At 36.2% G+C, this 24,296-nt stretch overlaps 1 non-coding gene and 1 pseudogene across 1 annotated transcript; both read right to left on the minus strand.

Moving 5' to 3' along the window:
* Positions 1-5,078: 5,078 nt before the first annotated feature.
* LOC149002201 (uncharacterized) lies at positions 5,079-23,664 on the minus strand (annotated as a pseudogene).
* LOC149002202 (small nucleolar RNA R71) lies at positions 14,478-14,584 on the minus strand. The gene has a single exon (XR_016170541.1). It is a non-coding gene; the product is annotated as a small nucleolar RNA R71 (small nucleolar RNA).
* Positions 23,665-24,296: the final 632 nt, after the last annotated feature.

A 24,296-nucleotide genomic window follows, 5' to 3' on the forward strand; every position in this document is an offset into this window, starting at 1 on the left:
AGAACAAAAGAGGAGTTATATAGAAGCTACCACATCATCCACTCCAGTTACATTGAACTTGAAGGACAAGATAGTTGAAAATCAAGTGACACGGACTACTCACTTTACTTCTACTTGGGGAAGAGATAAGGTACTAGATGAGATCTTGAGTGTTCAGAGGTCACCTCATATTAAAACTGGTCTTGGATACTCAAAGGGGGAATGTTCAAATGTAAATAAGACCAATGGAAATAGAAATACAACAAATCCAATGAGTCTTGATGAGGAGCACCAAAAGAATCCATATATTGGGAAGACCAAGCCAAAGATGAGTAAAGAAGGCAATACTAGAGCTTATCATAAAACAATTAATGGTCAAGGCTTTAATGGGTATTGTTATGGATGCAATAACTTTGGACATAAAGTGGCAAACTGTAGAAGACAAAACAAGGTTGTGGCATTCAACAACATAAACAGATTTGCTCCATTGGATAAGGTTAAAATAGAATGCTTCAGGTGTTTCAAGTTGGGACATATTGCAAGGTATTGTTGGACTGCTCTTCCTTCACAGAAGGAGATAAACCTTCTCCAAAAGCTAGCTCAAAGACATACACAAACAATTCAAAGAAAATCGAGGGAACCTATTGATGTATCAGATAAAGCAGTTTGGGTTGAGAAAGGACAAAAAGGAAAAATGATAAATTCCTTGGTAGTTCAAACAGCTTTCAAGGCTCATAGTAGCGAGACACCTTGGATTCTTGATAGTGGGTGTTCCACACATATGACAGGTGATAAGAATAGGTTCTCAAGCCTTGATGTAGTGAAAGGTGGTTCAGTGAGATTTGGCGACAATGATGGGGCCAAGATTGAAGGTAGAGGCTCAGTTAAGCTAGATGAAGGAAAGTTAAAATCCAATAATGTTCTATATGTGAGTGGGCTCAAACACAATCTTCTTAGTGTGAGCCAAATCTGTGATGGTGGGTATGAAGTTCTTTTCACTAAAGAAGGTTGTGAAATCAAGAAGCCAAAAAAAATGGCAAAGCAGTGGCTTTAGGAACCAGAACAATCGGAAACTTATATGTCTTATCAAACACTAGTGAAGACAGGGGCATGGTGAGTCAAGAGGACGAAAGCATTATATGGTTTGAAACAAGCTCCAAGAGCTTGGTATTCACGACTTGACACTTGCTACAATTAGGTTTTAGGAAAGGAACCGTAGACAGCAACTTTTATGTCATGGCTGAAGATTGTAGTAAATTGGTAGTTGTTGTGTATGTGGATGACATCATCTTTGGAGGTCACTGTGATGAAGTCTGTCAAGGTTTTGCAAGGAAGATGAGTACAGAATTTGAAATGTCCATGCTTGGAGAGTTATCCTACTTCTTGGGTTTACAAGTAAATCAAATGGCAAGTGGCATATTCATATCTCAAATAAAGTATGTTAAGGAAATGTTAAAGAAATTCATGATGGAAGATTGCAAACCAGTGGGAACTCCTATGGTGGTTGGATGCAAGTTGAGCTCAAGTGATGAGTCCCCCTCAGTTGATCAAACTCACTATATATCTATGATTGGGAGTCTCTTATATCTAACAGCATCAAGACCAGACATTTTACAAGCAGTGTGTCTTGTGTCAAGGTTTCAAGCAAACCCAAAAGAGACTCATCAACAAGCAGTGAAAAGGATTTTCAGGTACTTAAAAGGGTCTATGGAATATGGGTTATGGTATCCTAAGTCTAAAGACTTCACACTTGCAGCCTTCTCAGATGCAGATTGGGCCGGAAGCATTGATGACAGAAAGAACACTAGTGGAGGTGCATTCTACTTGGGGAGAAGTTTGGTTGCTTGGCATAGTAAGAAGCAAGATTCTATATTTGAGAGATTAATAGTAAAGCTTGGGGTTGTGGCTCCAAGGGGGAGTAAGTGAGAAAATACATAGAACATCATCTCTCCATAGGATAGGAAGGTGCGGTGGGCACTCCTATGGAAGAGTCTATGTAGGGGGAGCTCTATGGTAGGGGGAGCTCTATGGTAGGGGGAGCACAAAGCACCCTTTGTACTTGTTGTCAAAGGGGGAGAGAAAAGAGAAAAGGAGGTTGAGTTGCCAACAATCCCAAAGGGGGAGATTGTTGTTCCATTGGCCTAAAATGAAGGTGTTGTCATTGTTGGCAACTTAAGTGGGTTTTGATATGGTACAGAAACACACAAAAAGGTTCCGAGAGAAAGAATCCAATTCAAATAAAGAAAACTCTGAGTCCAGTTTTGATCAACCTCTTCATCGGATGGTCATCCAGTGTCCGATTGAGCCGATTTTTGGAAGAGAGCTTCACCACTTCTTGATCTTCAAATCCAACGGTGGGATTGTTCATTGGAGATCTCGAAGTTAGTCCGATTTGTACGTTAAGACACTCCTTGTTTAAGTCAGATAGGAACTCTGAGTTTGATTCAAACTCTGAGTTAAATTAATCTATAAAAGGAGAGCAAACTCCAGCAGAAGAGGTGGACGTTTTGAGGAGCTTGGGAATAGCGTGGAGGTCGAACCAGAAGACGTTGGTTGGCTATGGAGATCTGAAGCTTGGGAATAAGAAGTCTTTTGTTTTGCTGAACAAGAAAGAAAGTGAAAGAGAAGAAAAAAGAAGCAGCAGAAGAAAAGAAGGGAACATGGTTGTATGGCTTTTTTAAAGAGAGAAAACTGAAAAAGATTGAAAAGAGAAAAAAAGGAGTTGGAGAAAAAGAGAAACAAGTATTGTTACCATGCATCTTACACAAGTTGAGGTAACCCGTATTCACAAGTGATTGTCTATTATTTTCTAGGTTATGTTTAGTGATGAAGAATCTAGCTCATGAATGTAATTTGGGGAGCTTGAATTATTGGTTTACATTGTGACCTAGCAAGTTGGAGCTTGTCTAGGGGGTTGGGGTTGGTGCCCTTGTCTGAATTGCATTTTAGACTATAGCAGGGATTGGTGTTCTTGAACTGTTGTAGCAGTCAAAATATCTAAGAGTGTATTGAGTAATATACGAAACCCTAGGTAGGGTATTATTCCGTGAATGTAGGCAATTTGGCCGAACCACGTAAACTCTGGTGCATTGCGTTTTTGTTTATTTTTCTTTGTTGCACATATTGGAGTGCCTTGATTGCAGAGTGGTGGTACACTGTCTGGTAGACCCAGCCACATTGTGGTGAATTTTTGAAGACACTGATTCACCCCCCCCCTTCTCAGTGTCAATCTGGGAATAACAGAATGCTTAAAACATGATTATTTAGGGTACGCAAAAATATCAGCTGATCTATTTTATTATGACCCATCCATCCTTATATTCAAGACCGTCTAGCCTGGCTTTCTAAAGTAACAATTAAAAGCTTCAGAATTCTATCCAAATTAGCATGCCTCACCTGGCTTGTTTGACAAAAAAGTATAGTTGAGGCAGCAAGACCAGACAACACATGTTTGGCAACATCTTTTCTGCTTGGTGAAGTGTGCTCAAAAGAGCATTTTATAATTTCAGGGCATAATCTTTGTGTCATATGTAATTTTTTTTTATGAGTAATTGTAAAACTTCTTTCATTATTAATAAAGTAGAGACATTGTCCTCTTTTCTAGTCCTCTTTCATATGATAACTTCTCTCTCTTTCTTTTTTTCTCCTATTTTTTCGGAAGTTTAACTTTAGGGATTTATTAGGTTCAATTCTTAGTTGGATTCTAATCATGACCCTTGGATAATTAACTGCCATGTGTCACAATTCAAAATAGGAATTACAAGGAATTGTAGGAGGTGAGAATCGTAGAGGATGTGAACCCAAATCTTGCTCACCAAACCTAACTACAGTTTTGAATACAAAGCCAAACAAGAGAAACGGCAACAAAACTACCGGTTTCAAACATATCCATAGAGAAAAGAAGTAAAAATCTTTTTATTTTTGGTTTTGGGATTTGAGTAAAGAACAATAGAAAGGGAAATTTTAGATTTACTCAGGAAGTTATTTTTTTTAAAACATTTTACTCAAATAGATTTTTTTTTAAATAATTATCAAACCTGAAATTTCTTGATAATTTTTCCCGCACAATTAATATTCTACAATAAACTACCCAAATTACTCTCAGGTCTTTTATATAAAAACTTGTGAGAAGTGCTTACAAATTCCTTCAATTTCTTGATAATTGAAAGGTTGACAATATTTTGTCTTTTGTAAATCACAATCTTCCTTCAGTTTCATTTGTTTGCAATGAAAGAGTTGATAAAAAAGATTTGGTAATTATTTAAAAAAAATCCAATTGGGTAAAATAAATTTAAAGGATATATAAATGATGATCATATCAGTAATCATAAGTTCGACTTTGCTTTTCCAATAAAAAAGAAAAGAAAACAGCGTGATTTTGTTTCCTATGAGACTAAGAATTTCTGGACATATAGATCCCAAAGATCCTCTATTCCCATGTAGGTTTCAAACATGGTTTTCCAACGTGGCAAAACAAGTTTCATTCTTCCAAATGGCAGAGTAGAGCCATGGGTAAAATGTTCCCTTGTATATGTGTTTGTCAGAGTCCTGATGCGAAGTGTTCTGAGCTTCATACATTGGAGAGGAACTGCTCATGATGCTCAAAAGGTTACTGCTGTTGTACAAACAGGACTTTCCATCCTCCCAAGTAACCTTATTTTTCGTTAAAAACATGGGTTGCAACAGGATCGGAGTAGTAATGAAGGTCTATGAAGAACATATAATTCATCCATTTCTGTATTGTTTGTCCATGCATGGTATAACCTCCATACTTGAAAGTTCCACCTCTCTTTAATCTTGTAAAGAAATGAGGATCTTGGTTACTGAACAAAATCTGGATTTTTTTTCTAAGTTTTTGTTTCAGGAGTAGGGATGGAGGAGGGTACACTTAGAAAACTTAACATATTACAAATCGCCTGCAGAACCATTCTTGCTTTCTTTTATGACTTTTTCTGTTTCCTTTTCTGTAGCAAGTCTTGGTTGAGCAACTAAATAATTAGTTTAGATTACCTCTTTTGTGTGTCTTTTGATGCTGCAATGTTCCATCATTCGGATGGTCTAATTTGACAAACCAATCAGTTACATTTGAACATTTTCTTTCAGCCTAGAAGACTTGCTCTCCTGATGCGTATAGATTTCGGAAGAGCTGCCGTTACATTCAAGAATGCCTGGAAAGATCCAAACCACTGGACAAAGTGCCCAGTTCCAATAGAGCTGATTATTGTTGCTACTGTACCAATTGAATTTGCAACTCCATGAAGCAATCCTGCATGCTCGGGAGCTATATCCTAATCAAAACAATCAATGAACATTATTTCAGTTGTTGATCAAAGTTCTATAATTCAGACTTGACTTAAGATCCATGATTTATTGAACAGAGGAGTATCTTGCCTCAAATGGGACCCAAAGAAATCTTATATGCTCTAACATTCTACTTCACTGTCATTTACGTCGCCCCGTCTATCTGTAAGCCCCTTCACCTCATATACTCCCCTTCACCTCGAATGCGGATTGAAAATCCAATCCAGCAAATTTACGTTTTTTTTTTTTTTTTTTCTTTTTTCTTGTGGAGTTTTGTTCTATGCGCATTTTGAAGAATTGCGATTTTGAAGTTTCTCTTTTTTATTGTGGATTCTCTTCTTTTAATTTCTTCTTCAGATCCTTTCTTAAAAGCTTATGATTTCTTCACCATGTTTTTTTTAGTCGTAGGTAAGATTAGATTTTAAGCGGCAGTGCAAAACAGCAAATGGTCTCAGACTAAAGGATAAGAAATAGTATTCTAATAGTCCGGAGTAATCAACTATTCAATTCATTTAATCTTTTTCTTTCTTTTATCATACGACTTTTCTCAATGCACTCAGAAACCCATCAGAGACACTTAGAATTGACCTCTCTTCGAATTTCATTTATTCGTTGTGTTTTTTTATATTTTTTGGCAGTTCGATTCTTTGTCTTCTCAAGAACTAACCTGATTCCTTCGTTTCAGTTCCTGTAGCTGAACTTTTCGTCCGTCCTTTTCAGTTTCGAACATTGTTTCTTTCTAGAAGAAAATCCTCTGACAGGTCTGTTATCGTTTCTCTATTTTTCTGGTTTATTTTTACAGTTCAATTCATTAACCACAAGAACTGACTATTGTTTTAACGCTTTAATTTTTCTGGATATCTCTTGTTTCAGTTCCTAAAACGTTTAGTTGGTTCATGTACTTTTCAGTTTCGATATTTTGCCTCTATCACACTCTTTATTGGTATCTTTATTCTACTGATTTCTCTTTTTTTCTTTCTCAGCTTTTTGCAAATTTTAAATAATGGAGAGGTTTGTTGAAGAAAGGGCTAGACTCCACTGAAATTTTATAAGGTTCTAATCTTCAACGTCTTTTATTTTGATCTGTCTTTTATTTTGATGGTAACATAACTGTTAATTTTTTACAGGAATTTATGAAGTCTTCCTAAACGCGTAGTGGGCTCTATCGATGCCCTTATTGCCGTGACTCTAAAGTTCGGCTAAGAAACGAATTCCTATTGCACGTAGAGCTTTTACATCGTCCCTAGTTTCGGCGCTGTAGGGATAATTTTGTCGAGTTGCAGGAACTAGATAGGCAACGTCAGGTACGAAGTGGCTGATCAAAGGAGGAATTTGATGATAATCTGAAAGATAACTTTGGAATTTTTAAGTGTCAAAAGAGTCGTTATGACTTTACTAACACTAACGTCCGAGAGTCGTTGTGACTTTACTAACATTGACGTCCGAATGTTTTGCGTTACACCTAAGAGATTTTCATGGGATGCTTATCGAAAACACTAGAATGAGTCGCATAGATTTAGAGGAACGCCGCAGAACTAATGAGGTTGTAATTGTAGTGACTTGGACAGCCACCTTACCTTTTTGAATGCGTAATCTTGCATAATTATCTTCCTGATTATGCAAGATAATGAAGTTTTCGACGCTTAGCTGTAGAACCCATCCTCTTTGCAAGGAGAAAAATCCCCCAATCTTTATATCCCATTGGAATGAATTCTGAAACTTAGATGCATTATAAAAATTCATTAGTTTTTTCCTTTTTGCTGGTAAAAAAAAATTGATCAGTGAGTGAGGAGTAATAAAATTATTGCATTGAGCATCATGAGGCAAATAAGTTTTAGAGCAAATTGAACTGGCAACTCAAAATGGAGGCCTTAAAGTACTGACACCTACTTTATGTTTAAAAAGCACAGAGACTCCAAAATTGAATTTTTATTGGATATATTTGTGAAATTTATCATTGAAAACAGATAATGTACTGTTCATTTTCAAAAATATCTTTATAATAAACAGGTGTCTAAAAGGTTTCAGTGACAAATTGGACAAATATATTTAATAAAAATTCAATTTTGGGGTCTTTGTACTTTTTAAACATAAAGTGGGTTGTCAGTACTTTAAAGGCTTCTATTTTGGGGTGCCAGTGCAATTTGCTCTAAATTGTATGGTAATGCTATCACTACGTCTCTCTTGGTTTTAAAAAATAGAATCTTTCAATTCCAACTTGGTCCAGATGTTTTGGAATCTATTCATTCAAATCGGTGATGAACAGTAAAACACGTTGATGACACAATATCCAAAAATGTCATTTTAATCTGAGTTTCCTTCCTTTTATTTAAACCCTTATCCAGCCAACGCCTCTCATAAAGAAAAAGGGAGAAAAAAGTTTGTATTTCAGGAATAGACAAAAATCTCCACTTCACTTCTTTTCTGTTTTCAACGTTTCTTTTGTATTCAAAAGAAATTTGGTCTCATTTTGTGAATTTAGAATTTGTAGGGTTGATAAATGTAATTTTCAAAACTTAAAAAGTTTTGGATGTTAATCTTAACCATTGAAAGACTGGGTTGACAAGTTTCGCATCTCCATCCACCCAGGTGCCCCGTTGTTTGTGATGCAAACTTTCTTGGATTTGCGAATGGAGGAGTAGTAGGATCTAGGATTGTTAGGCTTCTCAATGGAGACGTCATGGGTTCAACTCCTACCGGCGGCATATGTAATATCCCTATCGCTATATATAAAAAGCACCTTTGTAAAAAAAAATAATAATAATAATAAATAAATAAATAAAATAAAATCTTGGATTTGTCCATGTAAAATCAGTTAAATGCAACTATTCATTTAAAAAGATAGCCCAAAGCTTATTGATTACCATTATATATGGTCATGAAAAAGAATTACCACTGTCAAAGTCCAACAATTTCAAGGTGACTTGAATTCAAACATCTTATTTAAAGTACAAGAGGACTATGACATTGATCTCCTTGAATGACTTTGAAAACCCTTAGACCCCCCCCCCCCAAAAAAAAAAAAAAACTTTGGAAACTCCTTAATTATCCCTACTGAGCTGATCAAGAAAAAAGTTTTATTCTTATCTTTTCTCGGGGTTTTACGAAAAGAAGGTTTTTTTTTTGTCTAAATTAGCCTAACCCTTTTCAAGGTGAACTACTGCAACACTTCGATCCATTTTTTGATCATCTAATACAGCTGCTTATCAGGGTCTTATGTTTATTTTCTTTACGTGTCATTCTGAATTTTGTGTCAGTAGTTTTTTCTTGAACTGATTTTCGAACACTTTAGGCTCTTTTTGGTATCAATTCTAATTCTCAATGATGCCTATTTAAAAGAAATAAGTACAAGAATTCATTATTGGTCAAGAATGAAAAATTGATTTGGTGAATTTTGTCGAAAATAAATTATAGAATGAAAAATAAGTTTGGTGTCAAAATAATAGTGAGCAAATGATAAAAGAGAGAAAAATTATGGATTTTATAAATAAATTAAAAAAAAAAGTGTATTGACTATTTTACATTCATCTTAATCATAAAATTTTAAGTAAACTTGTGCATAAATGAAGAGAATGAAATTCTCATCATAATCCTTAATAGACAAAAAGTTCATTATGAATTTTGAAAATTCTTCTATTATTTTAAATAAAATTAAAACTGATAATAGATGTTAAACAACTTAAGTAATGAAAAAACCTCATAATTGAGAATGATAATTGATACCAAAAAGAGATTAGTTGATATTACATGAGCAATAGCCCAAACACATAAACCCAAAAATATTAGAGAAAGTTGATACAGAATTGAACTCATCCCACCATGAATTCTCAGGGACTAATATTCTATCCATTTCTTGTAGATGTGTGACATGTGTTCTAATATCATATTAAAAGATTGAGACTTATTTACAAATCACATCAATTTTTTAAAATTTAATCACAACTCTTTGATGTGACTTATAGGGATTCACCATTTGATGAGCTATTGGGCCACATGTTACACCTCCACAAGGAAATGGAAGGTGTCAGAAATGGACTTGATAAATTTTCAAATTCTCAACAGCTAACCGTCAACATGTAATATTGTCAACCTGCAAGCCTGCACGAGTCAAATGGTTATTCGGTTTATGAAAGCATTATATTGAGCTTATATTTGCCATATATCTAATTATGCAATTCTTCTTTTTTCTTTTTCTTTTCTTTTTTATATTTGTAAACAGCAAGAAGGGGATGGACCTCCAACAAGCTGGAGGCCTATAGTAGAACACGACCACTCAAGTCTTTCTTGCCAAAGTGAGGGCCTTCTGGGCTAAAGATTGGGCAATTCCATTATCCTCCCTAGAGAAAAAACAAGAAAGACTAAGACTTAAAATCCTTGTACAGCACCAAAATATCTTCCACAATGGAGGCAACTTCTAATGGAAGCTCAAGGGTAGCTTGACTACAGAGAAGATGAATTAGTTCCTCGCAATTATAGTAAACAGCAACATTGGATACATGATTCTAAAGGGCACTCCAAAGAGCAGCTCTCACTGCCAAAGCCTCACCTGTAAGAACATGTTCAAACACAACAGATTTTGAAAGGGCCTTCAAGATAGATCCTTGCTCATCAAAAATCATTTAATCAACACCACCATCAATGTTTTCTTGTGCCTAGAAAGCATCACAGCGAATTATAAAACCCCCCTTATTCTGCATACGTGGAGGAAACGAGCACCGCCGAATCTCCCTGTCAACTCCTTGATGATTCATTTCTTCCCTAGTAGCTTCTAACCCCCCCCCCCCCCCCCATTGCTGCAGCTTGAGCCCTTCCAATAACATCCTCTGTCTGCCACTTTTTTCTATTAAAAATAAGCTCATTCCTTCCAACCCATAGGCAAGGTTTAAAGTATCCCACGATACCATACGATACTAGCCGATATGTATCCATATTTGACCCAACTGATACGATACATCTCGATACGTCTCTCTATTGAATTACGCTAAAATACATTAGCCAGAGCGATACAATATACTCGATACAAGACGATACGTCTCTTAAAATCACCTGACCGATACGATACTCTATACCGATACTTTAAACCTTGCCCATAGGTACCAACAAATGAAGCTGCAATGCACCAACGCTTCCCTTTTTTCTTGTTTACTACTGAACTTAAATTCATGTCATTTATCAAGCCATTTACATAATAAAGGAACTTCATCCATTGTAAAACAATAGTACCTAACCAAGCTGCCTTTGCAAAAGGACACTCTAAAAGAACATGATCGATAGATTCAACCAACTTCCTACATCTTTTGCAAGAGGGGTCGACTTTCAATAGTCTATCCCTCATTGCTTTGCTCGTAACTAGGCCTTGTGCACACGCCCTCCATAAAAATGATTTCACCTTTGGAATAGTTTTGCAGTTCCAAATAAGCTTCGAGGCTCTGGAAGTAACCAATTCCCATTTATGTTCCCTAGAAGATGAAGGAAGAAAGTTCATTCTTTGGTCTCTGTTATTACTTAGCAAATGATAAGCAGACTTAGATGAAAAAATCCGATTCTTTGATGCCCCAAACTAGTTTGTTTGGAATTGACTAAGTTTGATACTTCTAATCCTCCTCACATCCACTTCATTAAAAAGCTGGACATGCTGATTATGCAACTTTACAGTACCATTCAACGTTGCCAAGTGGCTAAGTTTCGCAATTTGCCAATTTAGCATGTCTTCATTCATAAATAAATTAAGCTATTTATGGCGAGAATAAGGCTGCATCGTGTTGTGACCATGCCTAGATACTATAGTTTTGGGAGCCTTGTTTGACTGGGTAACACACCTGCTGTTTAGGTTGCCTTCAAGGGTCATGCCTTCCGTGTAAGAAGCTAAGCATCCAATTGAACCAATATTTGATTTGCGCAGTAGCCAAGTAAATGATCTCATTTCAGTTCTGCAAATTTATGTTTATGGTCTCCAATAGCCCATTTTCTTCGCTCACCAAATCACCCAAACACCCCCTCCCAAAAAAAGAAAAAAGGAAAAATAACTCATTGAGTGTGCAAACATAGTTTATCTGTTTAGATTATTGGAATCGGACATCCAGTGTTGATTTTGCAACCCAGGAGCAAAAAATGCAGTATCTAATTCCTATTCCAAGACTTACCATGTTTATAACGATCAAACCAAGTTTAGATTTTTGTTCCATCACAAAATCACTCAATTACCAGTAGATCTTCAAAGAAATTCTATATCTAGCAAAGATGATGCGTATTGCTTTATGGTATCAAGAGACTTGTGAATTTGCAGAAGAATAGGCCAAAGTGGGAACCTGATGAGAGGCAAATGTAAATAGATGCAGAAACAGAATGAGCAATATATCCAGCAATAGTGAAGAGAGACGCAGCTTTGTTCCAAGCATAAATTCCTCCAACATCACTGAAAGTGAAGTACCGGTATCTGGTGCTAAATACTGATGAAACCTAAATACAAATGTTCTAGCAACTACCACCAAAGCTGCCCATCTTCCAAGTAAGACTACAAATGAAATCGGTTTCTTCAAGGCTATACACGAGTGTTACACAACTCACCATCAGTGCAAAGGTTTACCAATGGTTACCAAAAAAAAATATATCAACTATTTTTTAGACAAGGCAAAACAGTGAAAAAGGCACCACCGTCATGCACACCTATTGATGAGCACATTTATGTGTGAAATCTTAGGGCATAAAGCATGCATTTTATACACTTAGAGTGGAGTTACCTTGGGTTTTATGTTGTTTTTGCAGATTTTAGGACTTTTCAAGATTTAAGCAAATACTTGGAGTTTTGGGCTTGAATCATGCTATTTTACACGTCAAGAAGTCCATTCAAATTCTCAAATACAAAAATGGGCCTGATCTGGAGCATGCTGGGCTAGAGATGTGTGACTATGGGCCAACTCCGAAATATTGAAGAGATAAAGAAGGCAAATTTGATCTACGGCTGAGATTTTAAATCAAATCTACAGAGATATTATTGAGAGAGTCCAAATGGAAAAGAGTCCTTACATACCTCAATATCTTATCTCATATCTTAGATTTAATTAAAGAAATAAAAAGAGGAAAAAGAATTATATTCAGAAAGAAAAAGAGGAAAAATCCCGTTTTTGAATGCCTCTGTCCAGTTTTGATCAAACCCTTCATCGAACGGTCATCCGATGACCGGTCGTGCTGATTTTTGGAGGAAAGCTTCACGACTACTTAAACCTCAAATCCAACGGTGGAATTATGCATCTGATCTCGCTAAGTCAGCGCGATTAGTATGTCAAAACCCTAATTGGCTGAGTCAGAAAGAAACCCTGAGTTTTATTCAAATTCAGTCGTGCTTCATATCTCATGTAGACTCTATAAAAGGAGAGCATACTCCATCAAAGGAGAACGTGTCTTAGAGCTTAGTAGAAGCATTCTTTCTTCTCTCATCACTTTATTTATGTTTTCTCTAGTTTTCTTTGCTTGCATTAGTGAGATTTAAATTTCTAGATTCAATTTTAGGTTTAATCTTTTTATGTAATGCAATTCAAGTTCAAGCTTCAAGCTTCAAGATTCAATTTTTTTTAGATTAGTTTTTCTCTGGGTCTAGCAATTGCAGATTTAGATCATTCTAGATCTAGATCTGGTTGTTAGGGTTGGTTGAGATTCGAATCGTTTGTTCAATTCGCAAGTAAGTAACCTTCTTTATTAATCTTCTCTCCTCCCTCCATTCCCGCTTCTATCTACCCCTCTATATTCTTAATTTAGGATTTCCTTTCAGCATTATTTATTGTTCTCCCTTCCCCTGGATCCTTGATCAGAGATGCCTACAGTTGTGCTTCTCTTTGGTTAAGGCTTCCTTTTCCTTTTATTGCTTTGTTTATTGCTTTGTTATTTACTTTTTGTTATTTACTTTCTGCCTATTCATTCATAATCTCGGACCACATAACCGGAGCAAGCCTATAGTCGTGCCTCTGCTTCTGGTGATGGGTGGTGTTGCATCTGCATTTTAACTATGAACTAAATTTTACTGACTGCTTTAACATACTAACTGGTTTTATTTTTTTCCTTTTTATTTTTATTGTTCACATTTTTTTCCTGTCTTTTATTTATGCATTGATTGTGTTTAATTTATTTTTCGTTTCAATTCGATTGCATTAGACGTATAGATTATGATTGTTTTGTTTAGTGAATTAGTTAACAAAAATTGAATCATTCCACTCTCGCATTACTATTAAGAAGTTGAATTATAAGTGACATATCTCCTTGAGATCGACCCGTTAGCTACACGATACCGTGCGTTTGCGGTTACTTTTAAAATTCAAAAACAAGTTTTTGGCGCCGTTTCCGGGGAGGTATTAGTTCACTTTTTTTTTTTCATTCTTAGGTAAATCGAAATGTTATAAAAAAATAAAAAAATAAAAAAAAAAAAAAAAAAAAAAAAAAAAGAAGAATTCAAAGATATTACTCTTAACTTGAGTAGAAACAAAAACGTATAGTAGTCCCCACTCTACTTGCGAAATCCCAGGATTCGATTGTATGTGGCTCCGAAGACTATACGAATTCCCTTGCTGTCAAACCTATACAGCGCTCAGCTATACGGCAACCGTACAGCTTTGGAATCATTGTTTCAATCTTTGTGGTGGGAAATTTTACTACTTTCCCTTCATTTTTTTTCTTTTCTTTTATTCTTTAGTTACTTTATTTATTTAAAAAAAAATCTCATTCTTTCATAAGAGACGTTAATTGCATTAGGTGGTTAGTGCATGTGTGTTTGGACTCGTGATTCTACAAATAGAATTGTCCGAGTGTCTAACTTGACCATGGAAGGTCTACCTCCACCACCTCCACCTAAGAGTCTTAGGGATAGATTTTATCCAACCCGATCTGCACAACCTTCCTGTATACGTTTACCTGAAGTGAGGGGTAATAATTTTGAGCTAAAATCTCATTATCTATCTATGTTACCCCAATTTCATGGGTTACTTGATCAAGATGCATATTTGTTCCTTAGGGAGTTTGAGGAGGTTTGTGTCCTTGTGAAGGTACAACAACTCACTGATGATGCCGTAAGACTACGGTTTATTACATTTGCATTAAAGGATCAAGCTAAAAAGTGGCTTTATAGTTTACCTAGGGATAGCATTGTCACATGGGAACAATTTACTGTCCTCTTCTTAAAAAAATTATTTCCTTTCTCTAAGACGAATAAAATAAGAAATGATATTCTTCAATTTCGTCAGAAACCCAGTGAGTCCTTTGCTAAGGTAATGGAGAGGTTCCAAAGCCTTCTCCAAAAATGCCCTCACCATGGTATAGAATTATGGCATTTATGCCAAATAATTTAAGAGGGTATCGATTACCAAACAAAGCAACTTTTGGAATCAATGTGCCCCACAGGATTTACATCATTCACCGATGATTCCGAAGCTTGGAATTTTCTTTTAGACCTAGCAGATAGAACTAGAGAATGGGAGTCAACCCAAGAGTCTGAAAGGACTAGTAGGGGATATTTGTTGATAGCCAAGTTCATAAGGAAGCACAAATAGATAATCTTTTGAAAAAGTTAGAGACTTTGGTAGTTAAGGCTGCACCACCATCACCTAGTCAAGCACATTTTATCGACAAATCTATTGCTATGTGTGCATGGTGTCAATCTCCTACACATGTAATTGAGGAATGTCCTAGCTATTCTGGAGGCCAACATGAAAATGTCAGTGCAATGTTTCCAAACCCGTACAGTAACACGTACAATCTTGGGTGGAAGAATCATCCTAACTATTCATGGTCTCAAGGGCAAAACCAAAATGGATTAATCAATTATTCCACACAAAATTACTTTGGTGCCCCTCAGCAACAAAGTGCACAATTTTCTTATAATCAAAATGTTCAGTTCCCTCAAGCCCCTAATTTTCAGAATCCCAATTTAGCTAGGACTATCAATTCTCCTATTGTGCCTCATATGCCTCTCATTTCACAAAATCAATCATCACTTGGTTTCAACAAAGGTAACAATTCGGAGTTTTCTCGTTTTTCTACCTTAGAGAAAAATATGGAAGTGTTTTCCAGCACCTTTATGGCTTCTATGCATAATATAAAAAAACAAATTTCCACTCTTGCAAATGCTTTGTCTGAGAGAGAAAGAGGTAAAATGCCTAGCCAACCTGAGTTAAATCCTAGGATTCAGATTCAACAAAGACCATCAAATTTACCAAATCAAGTCAATCAAGTTGAATCCTCCCCTTCTTCTTTAGCTTCAATTAATTCTGTGTCTGCATTGCGAAGTGGGAAAGGGTATTTAACAGGAGAATCACATATTAATGAAAAGAGCAAGATTAGTGACCACTATGATGAGGAAAATGTTCAAGTATCTCCTAATAAAGGTTTGTTTGAAAAACCCATAGAAGTTGAGAATGAGTCAATTACTGTAGTTGAGGAATCTTTTGATTTCCCTAATAATGTGATTACCAACTTTGAAATTGATTTTGATTATGAATTTCAAGAATGTATGGATATGTTGGATGATGATAGGGAAACTTTCTTTTCTGAAGTCTTAAATTTTCACACACCTTTGGAGCCTATTAAACCCCTATCCATCTCCATCTCCATTCCTAAGCCTTCAATAATTGAATCACCCAAGCTAGAATTGAAAGAATTGCTTTCTAATTTAAAGTATACTTTCCTAGGACAAGATAATCCTCTTCCTGTCATTGCTGTCTCTGATTTAACTTCTGACAAAGCAGAAGAGTTGATCACACTGTTGAAAAATAACAGAGAACCATTGGGTTGGTCTATCACAAATATCAAAGGTCTAAGCTCTTCCATTTTACAACATCATATTCATTTTATGAAGGATGCTAAACCGTCTAGAGAACCTCAACGTATGATGAGAATTTTCTTTTTCATGGTGAATGTTTTTCTTGAAGTCTTTAGGGATGACTTTTCTATTCATGGTTTTTCTTATTTGGAGTGCCTTCCCCATCATACATTGCTATTGAAGATACGACAAAAGCTTCCCATGATAAACACATCTTGACTGAAAGGTATACCCCTCTTTTGCCTTGCCTTTATTCTTCTTTTCATGCATGCATTGAGGACATTGCATTGTTTAAGTGTGGGGGGTATAGCTTTGTTGTAGATTTTAACTTTGACTTTTGGTTAGTATTCATATTCTTTCAATTGCTATGATGTGTGAAATGAGAGTGATTTTGGTACCCATCATGAACACATAAAAACCCTGTTGAGAGGAAGGTAACTTGTATGTATGTTGAGATGAGAATTTCCTTAGAAAAATAAATGGCCATTAACTTAAGGACCATCTATGAGTTTTGTGGGTCCTTGTTTCTTTGGCTAGAAGTTGAGATCAATTTTGTGTATGGCATGACAAAAAAAAAAAAAAAAAGGAAGAAGAGTAGAAAGTAAAAGTTGAATTCCTTGGAACTAGACAGGGCACTCCGACTCAGGAATCGAGGTGACTTGATCGAAACTCTTAGGAAGGAGATTATTGAAAAGAACTCTCGCATCACTGTCTATGTGGGCATATGCAAAGCAAAGCTACAAAGTAACTTGGGTTTCTGGTGTTTGCTCCACCATGTCATTCAAGCCAACCATAGTGGAGTAATGTAGAGTTCACTACTCAAAAGAAAAGAGAGAGATAAATACAAGTGTCATCAATGCCTTGGTAAAATTGTTTGGTCAAAAATATTTCAAAACCTTAGTACTTGGTCCCCTTACTTTATGAGTGGTTTTGCTTAAAGGAGAGGTGTACTTGAAAGATATAAGGTGAGTCTTTGATTGAGATATATGCTAAGTCTCAAGAATCAATATGGGGTAATAAAATTCAAGGGTGGGGGATCTTAAATCAATGGTGAGAAAAATTGTCATAGCTATTGATCTTGTATGAGTACTTACCAATTGTTAGAGTTGGAATTTGCAATGTTTTATTTTGAGCTAAAATTGGAATTTTGGATGTACATTCACTGGAAACATCCACGAGACAAAACTCGTCCTCTAGGGGTAACCTAGTGGTTTAAAGGCCTGTTGCACATGCTAAGTGTAACCGTGATTCCTACGAAAATGAGTTAGGATTTATTTTGTTGCACTAGTTTTTTACTTGCATTTGAATTTTCTTTAATTTTTGCTTGAGAACAAGCTTAATCTAAGTGTGGGGGAATCTGATGAGCACATTTATGTGTGAAATCTTAGGGCATAAAGCATGCATTTTATACACTTAGAGTGGAGTTACCTTGGGTTTTATGTTGTTTTTGCAGATTTTAGGACTTTTCAAGATTTAAGCAAATATTTGGAGTTTTGGGCTTGAATCATGCTATTTTACACATCAAGAAGTCCATTCAAATTCTCAAATGCGAAAATGGGCCTGATCTGGAGCATGCTGGGCTAGAGATGTGACTATGGGCCAACTCCGAAATATTGAAGAGATAAAGAAAGCAAATTTGATCTACGGCTGAGATTTTAAATCAAATCTACAGAGATATTATTGAGAGAGTCCAAATGGAAAAGAGTCTTTACATACCTCAATATCTTATCTCATATCTTGGATTTAATTAAAGAAAGAAAAAGAGGAAAAATCCCGTTTTTGAATGCCTCTGTCCAGTTTTGATCAAACCCTTCATCGAACGGTCATCCGATGTCCGATCGTGCTGATTTTTGGAGGAGAGCTTCATGACTACTTAAACCTCAAATCCAACGGTAGAATTATGCATCTGATCTAGCTAAGTCGGCGCGATTAGTATGTCAAAACCCTAATTGGCTGAGTCAGATAGAAACCCTGAGTTTTATTCAAATTCAGCCGTGCTTCATATCTCATGTAAACTCTATAAAAGGAGAGCATACTCCATCAAAGGAGAACGTGTCTTAGAGCTTAGTAGAAGCATTCTTTCTTTTCTCTTCAGTTTATTTATGTTTTCTCTAGTTTTCTTTGCTTGCATTAGTGAGATTTAAATTTCTAGATTCAATGTTTAGGTTTAATCTTTTTATGTAATGCAATTCAAGTTCAAGCTTCAAGCTTCAAGATTCAATTTTTTTAGATTTGTTTTTCTCTGGGTCTAGTAATTGTAGATTTAGATCATTCTAGATCTAGATCTGGTTGTTAGGGTTGGTTGAGATTCGAATCGTTTGTTCAATTCGCAAGTAAGTAACCTTCTTTATTAATCTTCTCTCTTCCCTCCATTCCCGCTTCTATCTACCCCTCTATATTCTTAATTTAAGATTTACTTTCAGCATTATTTATTGTTCTCCCTTCCCCTGGATCCTTGATCAGAGATGCCTACAGTTGTGCCTCTCTTTGGTTAAGGCTTCCTTTTCCTTTTATTGCTTTGTTTATTGTTTTGTTATTTACTTTCTTTTATTTACTTTCTGCCTATTCATTCATAATCTCGGACCACATAACCGGAGCAAGCCTACAGTTGTGCCTCTGGCTTCGGTGACGGGTGGTGTTGAATTTGCATTTTAACTATGAACTAAATTTTACTGACTGCTTTAGCATACTAACTATTTTTATTTTTTCCTTTTTATTTTTATTGTTCAAATTTTTTTCCTGTCTTTTATTTATGCATTGATTGTGTTTAATTTATTTTTCGTTTCAATTCGATTGCATTAGACGTATAGATTATGATTGTTTAGTTTAGTTAATTAGTTAACAAAAATTGAATCATTCCACTCTCGCATTACTATTAAGAAGTTGAATTATAAGTGGCATATCTCCTTGAGATCGACCCATTAGCTACACGATACCGTGCGCTTGCGGTTACTTTTAAAATTCACAAACAATTCATCTCCGCAGTCACCAATTACTTTTAGAAGGTTCTTTCCTATCTTTGATACTACTTGGATGCTATTTTCATCATCCTCGTCAAGAACTAATGAGAACACGGCATTTGCATCTTGGATATGCTCAGAGAGACCAAGCCGAACTCCAATCATCGACCCTGCCATGGATGGCTGGAAACACAAGCCAAACCATAAGTTATTAATGGAATGAATCATCAACGACCCATGTTCTAAACCAACCTAATGAAAATAAAAAGCAAATTTTACGTGATCTAGGATATATCTAACAGCAACCGTTGGAATTGAGACTCCATGTTTAGAGGCTACCTTCTTTAGCGTTTGAAGCAGGACTTGGAAGAGGCTCCACCCACCCAAGCATCCACCATCTTCCATATTTACCACAAAACCACATAGATCAGACCCTGTAATCTGATTATAAATTTTACGAGGAAAAAAATAGAGGCATGTTTCTTGATTCAAATTGGTTGAAAGTATGCCAACATATTGTCATGATCGTCAAACACTTGACATGATGGTAATGTTTTGGATGGTTACTTCCATAAAACAGACACAGAAACTAAGCCAAACCATGTCTGTTAATGCATTTACAAAGGAGAGCAACGTCTCCATGTAATACCCTTTTGTACTTCTGGAGGGAGGGAGTGTTTAATGGAGGCCCAGCGAAAGGAATTGCTAAATTGGCATCAAGGAACTTTTCAGACAAGAGATCACCCAACACTGTGCCATACCTGCATTTCAGAGTTTGCGAAAACTTGGAAATAGTGCAGGAATTATGCTTGTGATCATCTAGTAATATTGTCATGATAATACACCATGTAAGCAGTTTCAGTGATGGATCTTGAAGATTTAATCAATGGGTCACCTTTTGATAAACAAGAGCCAAAGAACCTTAAACAACCAACCTAATTTCTTTAGTCAAGAAGACACATGAACCAGAGACAGGAATTGCCCAAGATCTTCAACATGTGGTTTCAAGTTAGGATGGTAATGGCATCGTCATTGAACTAGGTGGCACCCAAACTACTAATCCAATTTCAAAATGGAATCTAAGAGGGGAGAGAGAGACGTTATCACTCAACATTTTTTGTTGAGGACGCATATCAACAATAGAAGTTGCACCTACACAAAGCTCCAAAACACATCAAAATATGAGTTATGCAAAACAAAAAAATAGAGTAATGACTAACAAATATTTAATCTTGGAAAACTTCTAATTCACCTGATTACTGACAACTGGAACCCCATTTTCCAGGATTATTTGTAACGTGTCAGTATCAAAATTTGTCAAGGCCACCGTCTTAATTTTACATGTATAGCTTTTTCTAGAATAATCCACTACACAAGCAGAGCATGTGGGTCTGCAACCTAAATGATAGAATGTTCATGGCAAACAAACCCACCCTTTTAGATCAGCAAGGTGCTTAAGTGCATCGAGGTAGCCCGGATTTGAATAATCCCACCTGATTCAAGGGCAAAAGAATTTAAAAGTAAGAAATAAGAGAACTTAAGATATCTTACAATGAGTAGACCAGTTTGTTACCAACCCCACCCCACCCCCTTCTTTCTCTGCAGCTCCAGCTTCAGCATCTTCTCCCTCTCCCTCCTCTATCCCCAAGACTCTCTGCTCCCCATCTTTGTCAATCTAACCCTCAATTTTGCAGATATCCCAAACCTAAATTCATCGGCTTAAGTTCTTCAATGCCAAAAGAAGACACCGTAATAAAGAATTCAATCCAAAACGTACAACGGTGAAGCTTCCTATTTTTAAACTCATATCAACAATGCTAATGTATAACCACAACTCCACAGCCAAACAGAATACCAAAAATGAATGAACGGTAACCCGATCGAAGGAAACCAACATGAGCAGAGCAAATGACCTTACATAAAGATCTATCCTCCAAGTGTGCACACAGTTATAGCAGGAAATTGAAGAATTCATGTGATAGAGACACCATTGGCTTGTCTTTTTATCTAAACATCAGCTGTACTCAATCCAGTAATTCATCTTTTATATTTATTGAAGAATATTTCTTCTTTCTAGAATGCTATAAATGGCTCGGAATTCAAGACAATGGTAAATATATGGCCAACCAGTGCCACGGAAAAGTCCCCCCAGTGTGGTATATAACTTCGCCCTAATTCCCCCTCGCCCCCCACACACAGACCCATTCTAAGGGGGGCCACCTTTGAACACTAACAAGGTGGACCTCCCCTATGAATGTATGGTGGGGGGAGGGGGGGGTGTGCGAGGACAATGTTGTACACTACTCTCTAGGGTTGACAAGCGGACTCTTTCCAACCAGCTCAGTTGCTGGTTGAACTCCCAATCACCTACTAGTTAAGAAGTCAAGAGACATACAACTGCCGATCTATGGCATGTCCCCTCAAAGAACGAAACAATGAAGAATCAAAAGCCAGGTTAGGAAATCGATACATCTCATGTTATGATGTTATCTATTAATGCGTATATCATCTTAACATTTACAATACTATGCTACCATGATTCATTACAAACACCCAAGGATATGGTATCTCATGAGTGTCTCTGCTCTACCTTAAACCTTCACAAATTAAGCAATTTTACAACTTTTAACTAGCCTACATTACAAAATTAAAAAATTAAAAAAATTATTGCAACAAGACAATTTGGTCTTAATAAAATATTTCTATTTCTCATAATTTCATATTAGAAACCAGCTATTTAAGTGGTAGCAGTATAAGCTCTGTTTACAGGAACTTGCATTGTTGAATTAAGGATGAGCATATTCCTGGTTATTATATACAATCAAACTGCTACTCGATTACCAAAAAAAAATGAAAAACTGCTACTCGGAAAGAATGTAACAAAAATGTCTGAAAATCCTACTCCGTCCAACCACTCCTTCATCTCCCTAAACCCTAGAAGTCATATCTCCTCATCCCTCTACCATAAGTCTTCCCCAGTTCTCATCAATCATCACCATCCACCAGGGTTAGTGCCATGCAAGATTGTTAATGCTGATTATATAGTTCATGGATCAACCCACTTGCCTTTTAGATGCTAAAGATACGAATTTAGGGCTTGGAGTTCATCATTCACTTGAGAAGATACAACTCAATTACCACTCATTATCTCTATTTGGTCGTGCTTATTTGTTATACATCAATATACTATTTTTATCTTTTGATCTTATTATCCAAACGGAATGGCCTTTGATGATCTGGAATTAGAAAGGGATGCAACAAGACAATAGCAATTTGAGTTTTGTTGAATTTTTTAGGATTTGGTCTTTCTAACTAAGTCTTGTATGGTTCCTTTTATGGTGTAATCTCTTTCTTCTTTTTTCCCTTTTTAAATTTAATACAATCGATTTTAATTTAAGAGAGAGAGAGAGAGAGAGAGAGAGAGAGAGAGAGAGAGAGAGAGAGAGAGAGAGAGAGAGAGAGAGAGAGAGAGAGAGAGAGAGAGAGAGATTATTGATTGTATAAAAGGTTGACAACCTAATTGATGCATTGTAATATATTCAGAGAATTGTTAAGAGAGAGAAGCTAGTGGCTAGTTGTTGATATATTCATGAATGTGGTCAAATTAATTACACTTGGCACTTCGTTAAGAGGCAGAGTTAAGCAGTGGGAATTTTCATTATTGATGAGTTTGATTCTGTTTGTCCAAATAAAACAATTTGATGAAATAAATGAACATTGTAAAAGTCTGGAAGCCAATCAAGGAAAGAATAAAAAGGAGCTAGTTCAATTGATAAAAACATAAAAAGTACAAAAAAAAAAAAAAAAAAAAAAAAAAAGCCCCACCTCAAAAGCTCTCTAAAAATCCGTTCTTTCTGCAAAAAAACCGGTGTGAACCATACAGGTGGAGACAAATATGAATGTGAAGCATTTGAGAAAATAGCCCCAATGCTATTATCTTTTAAGTGAAACACACCCAAATCATAACAAGCAGCTCTTTCACAGCTTGGTCGAAGCCACATGGCATCAAAATTGTGAAAGTAATCATCTGTAAAAAATATTAAGAACTTCCTTTAAATCCAGGATAGTCGAATGCCGAGACAAAAATGCCAGTACTTGTGCCAATAAATAACATTTAATCCAGCACTGGTGCCGTAGATCTAACTTATATACCTTGAACATAAAAGTTGTTGGAAGATAACCATCGCGAAGTTATTTAGAAGTTAAATCAACTGCAATGAATTTGGTCCATCTTGCAACCACTAGCAACTCTCCGCAACATTCCACCAAATAAAGTGAACTATATGTATGTTCATCCAATTGTACCATCTGTGGAGGGGCAATGTTACAACTTGTTTCCCTTGGTCGAGGAGATAACTCCAGAAGTATAAGATCAAAACTGAACTTAATCGCATACAATTTTCCTTGATAGACAATGAGGTCTTCATATCCAAGAGGTTTTGGTTCTATAAAGTTCTTTGTCAAGGGGGTCCATGCTCTATCTCCCAGTCTTTAGAAGGCTAAATGACGGCTCATATAAATAGCTACGACCCAACAATCATCACTTGCCACCGAATAAGGGTTTTCATTCAAATTGGAATCGTTAGCAGCAGAAGCAGTAGAAGGAGACGACGACAACATAACTTTACGAATTCGGATTGGGTTCATATATTGCAGATATAAGTAAAAAAGGATGAAGAGTAAATCTATGTGGAAGTTTAACATGGATAAGAGTAAACGGATTAAGAAGGAACATGCTTCCGTCGTTATTACCCAACATTATCAACCAACCCCAGTTTGACCCACAACAGCGAGCGTCATGGAATATTTTAGGCATCTTTAACCTAAAAACTTTGTCATGGAGGAGACTGAAAAACCCCCGATGATGATGATCATGATAATCATGATGATACACTGAATGATGATGATAATAAGGACACTCTGACTCCATGTAGGAAAGCATGAGCCATGGGAATTGAGGTTTGAGGAGAAATTGATGCCGTATTTTCTTGGCAGCAATGGCGATGGATTGCCATTGCCGACACACAGAACCAAAACGATGGAAGCCCACCAAGTCTAATTTGTTTATTATCAGAATCTAGAATCTGAATTTCATCTGGAAGTATGGCAATAAGATTAGTAGGGATACCATTATTCTGAACACTAGAATGGCAGTTTATGGTTGAAACCTTCAACCGCTTACTAGTATTTGAAGTGGAAGCCATGCATATAAGCTAAGTTACAAAGACTCAAAGAGAGAAAGAAGAAAAAAA

This window comes from Hakea prostrata, chromosome 10 (assembly GCF_041222555.1).
Source record: "Hakea prostrata isolate BN-2017 chromosome 10, UWA_Hpros_2, whole genome shotgun sequence".
Lineage (NCBI taxonomy): Eukaryota > Viridiplantae > Streptophyta > Magnoliopsida > Proteales > Proteaceae > Hakea > Hakea prostrata.